At 41.2% G+C, this 12,672-nt stretch overlaps 1 protein-coding gene across 1 annotated transcript in view; it reads left to right on the top strand.

Moving 5' to 3' along the window:
- ARHGAP20 (Rho GTPase activating protein 20) overlaps nt 1–12,672 on the top strand; it is a 211,706-nt gene that overhangs the window by 34,707 nt on the left and 164,327 nt on the right. The window lies entirely within an intron of this gene.

The raw sequence follows: 12,672 nt of genomic DNA, 5'->3' as shown, positions 1-12,672 counted from the left end.
CATCACTGGACAGAGAGGGACCTCAGGTAAGTATTATGGAGCTGCTGCACACAGAAGGCTTTTTATCTTAATGCATAGAATGCTTTAACCCTCTTAGCGGTATTCCCGAGCGTGGCTCGGGGTTAAATTTCAGAGCCAAAAGCGGTAACCCCGAGCCACACTCGGGGTACTGCCAGAAGCATCGCTGGATCTTGTAAAAGAGGTTACTTTTTACTTGGTTACCTTGTCACCGGGATCCAGCGATGTATGCGAGCGGTATGCGGCGGCGGATATTCCTCCCGTCCCGATCCTCTCCGTGCCCCAGGTTCCGTCTCCTGCGATGTGACGTTCGCAGGGGGGTGGAACCGACGGCAAATTCAAATGTAAAACACACCAAACACACTGATAACATTCAAAATGAAATAAATTCACATTACATTGCCCCCCCAGTGCCCTTTCCTGCAGTTTTACTGTACTTTTTATGTATATATATATATATATATATATATATATATATATATATATATATATATATATACGTATATATATATATAAATATATATATATATATATACGTATATATATATATATATATATATATATATATGTATACATACATACATACTTTAACTTATTTATAGTTTTTTATTATATTATAATTTATACATTTTGTGTTTCAAACTTTATCATACCCAAGATTTTATAAAGAAGAACGCACAGTAAAAAAAAAAAAAAAAAAATGTAAATAGTTGGTTTGGGCTGCTCATTCTTAAGAATTACATGCAAAATAATGGTACCGCTTTCAGCACCTAAAATCCGAAAGAATCATACCGCCAGGGAGGTTAAGATAAAAACCTTCTGATTTTACAACCTCTTTAAGCTAGATAACCTCCTTGTTGAAGAACTTAACATGCTGAATCTTTTATTTATCAAAACTGCAATGTTACAATATGGCATCATCAAGTTCTGTTAGATTCCCACATGCCCAAAGGACTGATTCATTTCTGTTATCCCATTTCACCTACTATTAAATTTGATTCACTATGACTCCAACATCATACATCATCACTCCCTCCTGCAAATGATGTCCTCCCTGTAATCTAGACTTAATATAAACACAGTTTTATAACATCTGGATAATATTACACCATAACATTCATTTTGCTTGTTTTTAGTTCGTATACTTTTTTTAATAGGAATTCCAGTCTAGTTTCACCCACACACCTATGGATGAAATTTCATCATTTTTACATAATTGTAGCAAAATTATTAAATATCCTTTGAAAATAACTTTCCAAGTGGCAACTTAAATAACAGAAGTGCCATTACCTTTCTGACAGGTTTTTCCCCATAAATGTGCTACCATGTGCTATTTGGTAAATTAATACTTGTATCTGTAAACCATGGTGGACATTTTTATTCCCTCCCTAAATCTGGTCATTTGCAAATTTTCTATAGTATTATGTCATGGTTTCAAAGAGCACTAACCGAAGCAAATTTCCTTTCACCTACTGTTTCTGCAAAAAAGAGAAGAGCAGACAGCCAATGCAAAAAAAGAAAACAAAATGACACGGGTCTTATACATTGTTTATTCGACCCAAAACTAAAAAATATTTTGGCTTTAAACAGGCTAAAATGAATCAACGGAAGCTATGCCGCCCAAACTGTATCTCCAGCTCTCATCAGGTGCATGCCCAGGAGCACATCCCTCAGCTGTTCCACTTGTCAAGTAGAAGTGAAGAGCTGCACAATGGTGCAATCACCGATATTAATATAATGAGATGAGGACTCACAGCCCATAGTCTCATAGCGGTTCTCTCGGCTCTCAGTCCATACATGGATATTATCGGCTTGCGCTCTCAGAGTGGCGGCCAACGGCAGTTCTAATAATTACAGGCACATGATCTCTGGGTGTCGGGGAGGCCACTTAACAATGTGAGTCGTTTTTTATGATGTGTTGATGTGTTTTAATAAAGATGTTTTTGCGCAATGATTTCCCTCTCTGCTTTATACACATTTTTTTTTTTTTATTAACAACGTTTATTGAAAGGATTTTAAATACAACATTAGTACAAATGTAGTAAGCATATGTATTTTACAAAAACACTTATACATACGTGTACTTATCATATAAAAATACAATTTAACAAAAATAGGGTTTACCTACGGAACGTATTTTTTTATTTTTTTTTAATAAATTGATCAAAATATTTATATAACAAAAAGAACCGTGGCTTTATACACATTTTGAGCTCCAACTCAGGGCCATCTTACCGAATGGGCACGCTGGGCAGTTGCCCGGGGGCCCCACTTGCCTGGGGGGCCCCACCTGCCCAACGACCCAGCCAAGCATTCGTCCTGATTCCCGTGTGCATCCCACCACCGAACTTAGCAGGTGGAAAACACCTGTCGGCCCTGCGCTGCTGTCAGGCCACTTGGGTCGTGGAGGGGGAGCCCACAACTGCAGGAATGCCTGTCCGCCTCCAAGGGAACAGGCACACACAGGACAGTCGAATCTGACTCCCGTCTGTTTGTGTGTTCACCGGACCCAGCCGCCAAACTTGGAAGTTGTGATTAGCCTGGCACTGCTGTACCAAAATATATCGCCTCATCAATAATTTGCATTTTTATTCTCGTGGGTGATTGTGTAGACGGGGCCCCAGTGCACTGCATTGCCCGCGGACCTATAATGCCCTTAACCACTTGCCGACTGCCTAACGCCGATCTACGTCGGCAGTCAGCCCCTCACAGGCAAAGTGACGTAGGGCTACGTCACTAGCTTGTGAGGGTCTAGGGAGCGAGCGCGCGCCCCCGGAGGCGCGCTCCCGCTCCCGCGTGGTCACGGACCCCCCCGCGCGTGTGACCGGCGGACCTCGATGTCCGCCGGTCACTCGGCGATCGGCGGGGGAGAGGGAGAATGTCAGGCAGCCTGTGTAAACAAGCTGCCTGTCATTCTCCTTGCTGTTAGGATACTGATCACTCGGATCTAGTATGTAGATCCGTTGATCAGTGTCCATACAGCTCAAGCCCCAGCCAATCACAGTAGAAAGCACGCCCCTAGGGATACACACAGCCCCTCCCTCCCAAATAAAGTTAACCCCTTCACTACCAGTGTATTTTTACAGTAACAGTGCATATATATAGCACTGATTACTGTAGAAATGTCACTGGTAACCCCAAAAGTGTCAAAAATGTCAGTCAAGGGTCCGATCTGTCCGCCCCAATGTCGCAGTACCGCAAAATAAATCGCAGATCGCCGCCATTACACGTTAAAAAAAAAACAACAAAAATGACAGAAATCTTTCCCTTTGTTAGTAAACGCGATAACTTTTGCGCAAACCAATCAAAATACGCTTTTTGCGATTTTTTTTACCAAACATAGGTAGCATAAAACAAATTGGCCGAAAAAGTAAAAAAATTTTGATTTTTAAATTTTTTTTTGGGGAATTTCATATAAAAAAATTTGAAAAATATTGCTATTTTTGCAAAATTGACGCTTTTTTTTTGTTTATAGCGCGTGATCAAAAAATCGCACAGGTGATCAAATACCACCAAAAGAAAGCTCTGTTTGTGGGAAAAAAAGGACGCCAAATTCGTTTAGGTACAGCGTCGCACGACCGCGCAATTGTCCGTTAAAGTCACGCAGTGCCGAATCGCAAAATACCCCCTGGTCGGAATGGGGGTAAAATCTTCCGGGGCTTAAGTGGTTAAGATGGCACTGCTCCAACTGGCCTGGGTAAAAAGAAAGCATTAAGGACACCTAGCCACGCACAGCAGAGCTGTGAAAAGCTTTCTTTTAATCCCTTTTGGCATAAGCCATAAGAGATCAACTACAATTGGTAAGTCTGCACCCATTGGGGTTGGGGCACTGTGCACATGGAGTGAATTGAAGTGGAATAGCACTGCACTGTCACTTTAAGAGCACTGACATCAACCATTAGATGATGGAATTGATCTATACACCAATCACTTTTTTCGATGAAAACTTTGTACTTGCTTATCACAATGACCTTTCTTGTTTGAATGTTTAACCACTTCAGCTCCAGAAGGTTTTACCCCCTTAATGACCAGGCCATTTTTTGCGATACAGCACTGTTGCTTTAACTGACAATTGCGCAGTCATGCGATGCTATACCCAAATACAATTAATGTCCTTTTTTTCCCACAAATAGAGCTTTCTTTTGGTGGTATTTGATCACCTCTGTGGTTTTTAGATTTTGCGCTATAAACAAAAAAAGAGCGACAATTTTGAAAAAAACGCCATATTTTTTACTTTCTGCTATAAAACATTCCCAATAAAAAAAAAATAAAAAAAAAATGTTTACATCGGTTTAGGCCAATTTGTATTCTGCTACATATTTTTGGTTAAAAAAAATCCCAAAATGTGTATTTTAACCACTTAAGCCCCGGAAGATTTTACCCCCTTCCTGACCAGGCCCTATTTTGCGATTCGGAACTGCGTGAATTTAACTGACAATTGCACGGTCGTGCAATGCTCTGCCCAAATTAAATTGACGTTCTTTTTTTCCCATAAACAGAGCTTTCTTTTGGTGGTATTTGATCACCTGTGCGATTTTTACTTTTTGTGCTATAAACAAAAAAAGAGCGACAATTTTGAAAAAATAACAATATTTTTCACATTTTTTTTATATTAAATTCCCCAAAAAAAATGTAAAAATCAAAATTTTTTAACATTTTAGGCCAATTTATTTTTTGCTACATGTGTTTGGTAAAAAAAATTGCAATAAGCGCATTTTGATTGGTTTGCGCAAAAGTTATTGCGTTTACTAACTAAGGAAAAGATTTCTGTCATTTTTGGTGGGTTTTTTTTTAATGAGTAATGGCGGCGATCTGCGATTTTTTTTGCGGGAATGCGACATTGCGGCGGACATATCGGACCCTTGACTGACATTTTTGACCCTTTTGGGGTTACCAGTGACATTACTACAGTAATCAGTGCTATACATATGCACTGTTACTGTAAAAATGACACTGGCAGGGAAGGGGTTAACTTTATTGGTGATGCAGGGGTTAAGTGTGTCCCTAGGGGCGTGCTTCTAACTGTAAAGGGGTGTGGCTAGTGATGTAAGCACAGAGACATACGATCCTACATAGCAGGATCGTATGATCTCTGTTCTTACATCAGGGAGAATGACAGGCGGCTTTGTTTACATCAGCTGCCTGCCTTTCTCCCTCTCCATGGGGAGATTGCGAGTGGCCGGCGGACATCAGGTCCGCCGTTCACACGCGGGGGACACGAGCGGGGGCGGGAGTAGTCCTACGTCACTTTGCCTGTACGGGGCTGACCGCTGCAGTAAATAGTCGTGCGGCGGTCGGCAAGCGTTTAATTGGTTTGCGCAAAAGTTATAGCGTTTACAAACTACGGGATAGATTTTTGGAATTTTTTTTTTTTATTTTTTTTATTAGTAATGGCGGCGATCAGCGATTTTTAGCTGGACTGCATTCACTTTCACACACTCTTTGATTCTTCCAACCGGTATATATATTTTTGTCACTTCCAGAATTCCCATCACACCATTATTTCTGATCCTGATCCCTGCATACGAAGACTTCATTACCAATCATGTGGCCCCTGAACATGTTGCTGTGAAACCTCAACATCTCATTTATATTTTCTTGAGCTGGCACTGCAATGTAAAATCTTTAGTAAGGGTTCGGACTGATCTGGTCGGGCTTATCCATTCTGGATCTTTCTTCCCTCCCCCTACTTTGTGTATGAGCCCTCAACTATAAACATTTTCAGCAACATCGTTTATCTCTAATATGCTTTTATACTTTTTACAGACCCCTGTTGGCATCTGCTCTTGAAAAAGTGGAAAATGTTCCACGAAACGCGTTGAGCACATAGGATGTAATCCCTTACTCACTTCTATGTTGGCATGTGTTGTCATCTATTATCTGATCTTGCAATCTCCAGCTCCTTACCATACAGCTTACGCTGTCTATGTACAGTATCTTTGTCATGACTTCTTTTATTGTGATGTATGACTTTTTCATTTGTATTTATTATCATTATGCAACTTGTAAATTTTACACTGATGTGATGATGTTTTTAATAAACACTGTTGGTATTATTCATTATTCTTGGTTGCCTTACATTGGTGTGATTACCTATCACACCCTGCTCTGGTTCATTAGCACACCTCATTTAAAGTCCCAACTTCCCCTTTCTTATTCCTTAAATAGGGATGGAGACACACGTGTTCCCCATGTGTCTTGTCTAGAAGTCCCAACCCCCTTTCCACATACATCGATTTTTAGTAGGACTGCAACATTGCGGCGGACAGATCGGACACCTAACTGACATTTTTTACACTTTTTGGGGACCGGTGACATTATTACAATAATCAGTGCTAAATAATATGCTCTGTTACTGTATAAATGACACTGGCAGGGAAGGGATGAACATTGGGGTTGATCAAGGGGTTAAGTGTATGCCTAATAGTGCTTACTGGCTGTGTGGGGGAATGGGTTGGCTTAGCTGAATCACACGATCTTTCCCTGCCTCTCTGACAGAAGAGCCGCCTGCTTTGTTTACATAAGCAGGCCCCTCTTCTGTCATTCTAGTCAAAGATCGCAGGAGGCCAGCGGCGATCGAGGCTCTTCCCGCAGTCTGGCTCCCGCTGTGTCTAATCACAACAGCAGCGCAGCTCCGGCTTCTGCCTTCATTATTCATTTAGGCTTTTTTGTATTTGGATATATCCAGCACATGCAGATGTAAAAAAGAGTAGCGCACTTTATACCATTTGTCTCATATATAGTCTTATAGTCCCGCCTTTCCATCTTCCACGTTAACATGTTCCCCCCCACAAGGCTTATTCATGGAGGCATGCAGCATCATCAGTGTACAGCCTATTTATTTCTACTTGACACACTAATAGGAATGACACTTACCATTGAGGGATAAATGCTCTGCACCCTACTGCATAGAAGGTGGAGGACCAGATGATGTCACTGGGCCAGCAGGCATACAACACCCTTCAAGCTCCAGCTGATATTTAACCACTTGCCGACCGCTCACATGGAGCGTACTACGGCAAAGTGGTTCGTTATCGTCCAGCGACTTAGGTCTACGTCGCTGGACTCCTCCCCTTGTGGGCGGCGCGCGTCCCACCGTAGGCTCGCTCCCGCTGTATTCAGACACAGCAGGAGGCGGGCCAGGGGAAGAGAGGCGGGGATTACCGCCGCTCTTCCGTCGATCGCCGGGGATCGAGTGAGGAGATCCGCCCACTTGTGTAAACGAAGCGGGCGGATCTCCTAAGTGACAGGCAGGGACAGATTGCAGGATTCAGCATAGCTGAACCTGCGATCTGTGCCTGTGTCACACAGTCCCCTCCCCCCACACACTTCAGTAAGCACCAGGCATACATTAACCCCTTGATCACCAATTAAAAGTTAACCCCTTCCCTGCCAGTGTCATTTTTACAGTAACAGTGCATATTTATAGCACTGATTACTGTAGTAATGTCACTGGTACCCCCAAAAGTGTCAAAAAATGTCAGTTAGGGGTCCAATCTGTCTGCCGCAATGTCGCAGTCCCGCAAAAAATCGCAGATCTCCGCCATTACTAGTTAAAAAAAAAAATAATAAAAATGACATAAATTTCCAGTAGTTAGTAGCTGCGATAACTTTTGCGCAAACCAATCAAAATACGCTTATTGGGTTTTTTTTTACCAAACATAGGTAGCATAAAACAAATTGGCCTAAAATGTTAAAAAATTTTGATTTTTAAATTTTTTTGTTGGGGAATTTCATATAAAAAATGTGAAAAATATTGTTATTTTTTCAAAATTGTCGCTCTTTTTTTGTTTATAGCGCAAAAAGTAAAAATCGCACAGGTGATCAAATACCACCAAAAGAAAGCTCTATTTGTGGGGGAAAAAATGACATAAATTTAATTTGGGTACAGCGTCGCACGACCGCACAATCGTCCGTTAAAATAACGCAGTGCCGAATCGCAAAATATGGCCTGGTCAGGAATGGGGTAAAATCTTCCAGTCTTAAAGCGGTTTAAAATACGCTCATTGAGAATTTTTTTGTCAAAGACATGTAGCTAAATACATTTTGGCCTAAATATATGACAAAAATTGAATATATTGGATATTTTTTAACTGTCAAAGTAGAAAAGTATTGTTTTTCGCGTTTTTTTATTAATATCGCAAAAAATGAAAAGTGCAGAGGTGATCAAATACCACCAAAAGAAAGCTCTGTTTGTGGGGAAAAAAGGACGTAAATTTAGTTTGGGTACAGCGTTGCATGACCGCGCAATTGTCAGTTAAAGTCGCACAGTGCCGAATCGCAAAAAGTGGCCTGGACGTAAAGCAGGAAAATCCTCCGGTCCTAAAGTGGTTAAAGTAAATGTTATTTTTCCTTTGTGTTCTAAGATGATTACCCATCAAAGATTCCATCAATATCTCACAGAGTGCAGCTTTGCTACAAAAATATGGAGAGATTTCCAGCTAAGCAGAAAGTTAGGGGCTTGTGGGAATGATACTATTCTTCCTCCTAGGTGTAATTTTATTTGGCATTGGTTGAGGTCATTTACTATAGCTGATGTGTGTACGCATTTCAATATCCATGCTTTCAATGTTATAAGATGTAACATAGGTTAGAAGTATGTAGCAACGCTGCACAACGTTTTACTACTAGTAAGACAATGCAAAGTGTCATAAAGTACAAAGTAAAATAATCTACAGAACTTTAAATCAGTCAAATGTGTTACTTTGAGTGGTTGATTTTGGTAACTGCACTTTTTTTGTTATTAAATAAACAACCTATTAGGGCTAATTTCAAGCCTCCTTAGGCAATCCATAGACAGAGGTTAAATGTAAAATTAAATGTATGTTAACATTCTTTCTGGGGCTGTTCCAGGCTTTAGTGGCAGGATTGCACATTTCAAAATATTGGCATCTAGTCATGTGATCTCAACTGGCAGGGCATGGGGAGTTATATTGAATGGCCGTTGTTGAAATCCCATAAGCCCCCGTTCACATAGGGGCGACGCTACTTCGCACCGCGACCTCCGAGGTCTCGGTGCGAGCAGCGCGCCGCTACCTCGGAGCGGCCGCCACGGACTTCATAACATTGAAGTCTATGGCGGTCGCCTCCGGGTCGCCCCAAAGAAGCTCCGGACCCTTTTTCTAGGTCGGAGCGACTTGTGTCGCTCCTATTAGAACGGGTCCTCGGCTTCCCTATGGGAGGCGACCTGCGGCGACCTGTGAGGCGCCCTAGTGTGAACCGGCACTAATCCTTCACTCTGCACCAATTTAAAGCTTATTTACAGTCATATAGTTACATAAAACATTGTAGGTAAGGTTGAATAAAGCAATACTCCATCCAGTTTAATCTGTGTAGGTGTATGTGTATCAGTGTCAATAATCATTTCCCATATCCCTGTATGGTGCGTTCTTTAGTATGCACATTCAAGAGTCTTTTAAAAATATCAATACTCCCAGCCGACACCACCAATTGTGGAAGAGAGTTCCACATCCTTATCGCCCTGACAGTGAAACCCCCCCCTAGCACAGTTTAAGGTTAAACCACTTCTCCTCCAATGTCATTGTGTGGCCCCGTGTCCTCTTACACTCTCTGGGACTAAATCTTTTTTTCCAACACTGGGATCACCATTGAGGTATTTGTAAATCGCTATCATATCCCTTCTGAAGCATCTCTTCTCCAGCGAGAATAAATTTAGTGCTTGTAGTCATTCCTTGTAATTAAGGTCCTCCAGTCCCCTTTTAATTTTGTTGTCCTTTTTTTGGACTCTCTCCAGATCCAGCACATCCCTTCTGAGGACTGGTGACCAGAACTAGACAGAATTCTCTATATGTGGCCTACCAGAGTTTTAAAAGTGGCTGGATTATAGTTTTATCTCTGGAGTATATCCCATTTTTTTATGCATGCTAAAGTTCTGCTGGCTTTGGTAGCTGCAGCTTGACATTGTATGCTATTGCTCAGTCTGTCTTCTACTAGGATCCCCAGATCTTTCTCCATCCCTAATTCCCCCAGAGGTTCTCCCCCTAGTGAGTAGTTTGGGTTTATGTTTTTAGCCCCCAAGTGCATTACTTTACTTTTCTCTGCATTAAATCTGATTTGCCATGTAGTTGCCCACTCCATTATATTTTATTTAGGTCGTTCAGGTGATAATCCCCACACATGTCCTTCTCTGAATTCTATGAAACATATTCACTATGCCCTGTGAGTAGGCACTACTGTGTCACACATTTTGCAGAGTCTGCCTTCTGAACTACAGAGGTGATGAGTGGAGGGGTTTTGGGAGGTGGATTTAACATTGTAATTACTGCTTGTACCATGGGATATGTACAATAGTTCTTATATGACAAAAGTAACCAGCAGAGGAGAAGCTGCAAAGCATGCTGGGAATCCAAGAAGTTGTAGAAAGAGATGGCCAGCAGACAGGCAGCACTCACAACATGAAAGGGGATTTTTCAAGTAATTATATTGGATTGTCAGATATACCCTATTGATTGTATTGTTATTACAATGCTGATAATAAATTGAAAGTGTATTCTGTGACAACAGATTTCCTTTTATTAACCACTTAAGCCCCGGAAGATTTTACCCCCTTCCTGACCAGGGCCTATTTTGCGATTCGGCACTGCGTGACTTTAACGGACAATTGCACGGACGTGCGACGGTGTACCCAAATGAAATTGATGTCCTTTTTTTCCCCACAAACAGAGCTTTCTTTTGGTGGTATTTGATCACCTGTGCGATTTTTTGATCATGTGCTATAAACAAAAAAAGAGCGACAATTTTGCAAAAATAACAATATTTTTCACATTTTTTTATATTAAATTCCCCAAAAAAATGTAAAAATCAAAATTTTTTGACATTTTATGCCAATTTGTTTTCTGCTACGTATGTTTGGTAAAAAAGAATCGTAAAAAAGCGTATTTTGATTGGTTTGCGCAAAAGTTATTGCGTTTACTAACTAAGGGAAAGATTTTTGTCATTTTTGTTGTTTTTTTTTAACGAGTAATGGCGGCGATCTGCGATTTTTTTTGCGGGACTGCAAAAATTGCGGTGGACAGATCGGACCCTTGACTGACATTTTTGACACTTTTGGGGGTACCAGTGACATTACTACAGTAATCAGTGCTATACATATGCACTGTTACTGTAAAAATGACACTGGCAGGGAAGGGGTTAACTTTATTTGAGAAGGAGGGGTTAAGTGTGTCCCTAGGGGCATGCTTCTAACTGCGATCGTCGGGTGGAGAGGGAGAAAGGCAGGGGCTGATGTAAACAAGCCGCCTGTCATTCTCCCCTGTGTAGGAATAGTGATCATACGGTTCTACTATGTAGGACCGTTGATCACTGTTCCTACACCTCAAGCCACAGCCAATCACAGTTAGAATCACGCCCCTAGGGACACACATAACCCCTCCCTCTCAAAAAAAAAGTTAACCCCTTCACTGCCAGTGTAATTTTACAGTAACAGTGCATATTTATAGCACTGATTACTGTAGTAATATCACTGGTAACCCCAAAAGTGTCAAAAATGTCAGTCAAGGGTCCGATCTGTCCGCCGCAATGTTGCAGTACCGCAAAAAAATCGCAGATCGCCGCCATTACGCCTTAAAAAAAAACAACAAAAATGACAAAAATCTTTCCCTTTGTTAGTAAACGCGATAACTTTTGCGCAAACCAATAAAAATACGCTTTTTGCGATTTTTTTTACCAAACATATGTATCATAAAACAAATTGGCCGAAAATGTTAAAAAATTTGGATTTTTACATTTTTTTGGGGGGGAATTTCATATAAAAAAATGTGAAAAATATTATTATTTTTGCAAAATTGACGCTCTTTTTTTGTTTATAGCGCATGATCAAAAAATCGCACAGGTGATCAAATACCACCAAAAGAAAGCTCTGTTTGTGGGAAAAAAAGGACGTCAAATTTGTTTAGGTACAGCGTCGCATGACCGAGCAATTGTCCTTTAAATTCACGCAGTGCCGAATCACAAAATATGCCCTGGTCAGAAAGGGGGTAAAATCTTCCGGGGCTTAAGTGGTTAAAAAAAAAAAATCCTTCTCCCCTTTTCACACCTGTGTGTTCCCGCTGGGGAGGTTCACTCTAAATGACCAGTCACAGCGACAGAACGTAATGATGGAAGCAAAAGGAAATAACCCTGATGAGACAGAGGCAGCAAAAGAAGAACTGACGGGAGTTTTATCAACTCCTCAATCTAAATATCTAAACATTATAAAAAAAGCTTTTAATAAACTTTAAGCTTCTTGATTTGAGATCATGTAACAACTGTTTGTATCTGGTCCTGCATTTGGTTTTGGGGCCAGCATCTGGAACACGTCCTGATTTTTTTCTAAACAGTCAAGTTTTCCAGTTTGTCTGTGCTCTTTTTTAATTTGCTCCCAAAAGATCATTAAAACACCTATTTGACCATAGGTCCATTGCAAAGCCCCGTACACACGTACCGATTGTCGGCCGTAAAGATTCGGCCGACGACCGATCGGCCGATTGTAGGCTTGTTAGTATGATGCTTCCGACAGCCGACAGCGCACTTTCGGCCGAAAAGAATCTGTCGTGCAAGCATTAAAATTTTTGTTGGCCAACACCAGAACGGCCGATTGTTCGCCAGTCAGTACAGAATTCGGCCGACAATCAGCAGATTTGCAAGACTGGGCAT

This window comes from Pelophylax lessonae, assembly GCF_965119305.1.
Source record: "Pelophylax lessonae genome assembly, chromosome: 2".
NCBI classification, from domain to species: domain Eukaryota; kingdom Metazoa; phylum Chordata; class Amphibia; order Anura; family Ranidae; genus Pelophylax; species Pelophylax lessonae.
The sequence above is the reverse complement of the archived record's forward strand: the minus strand, read 5'-3'. Positions and strand labels throughout refer to the sequence as shown.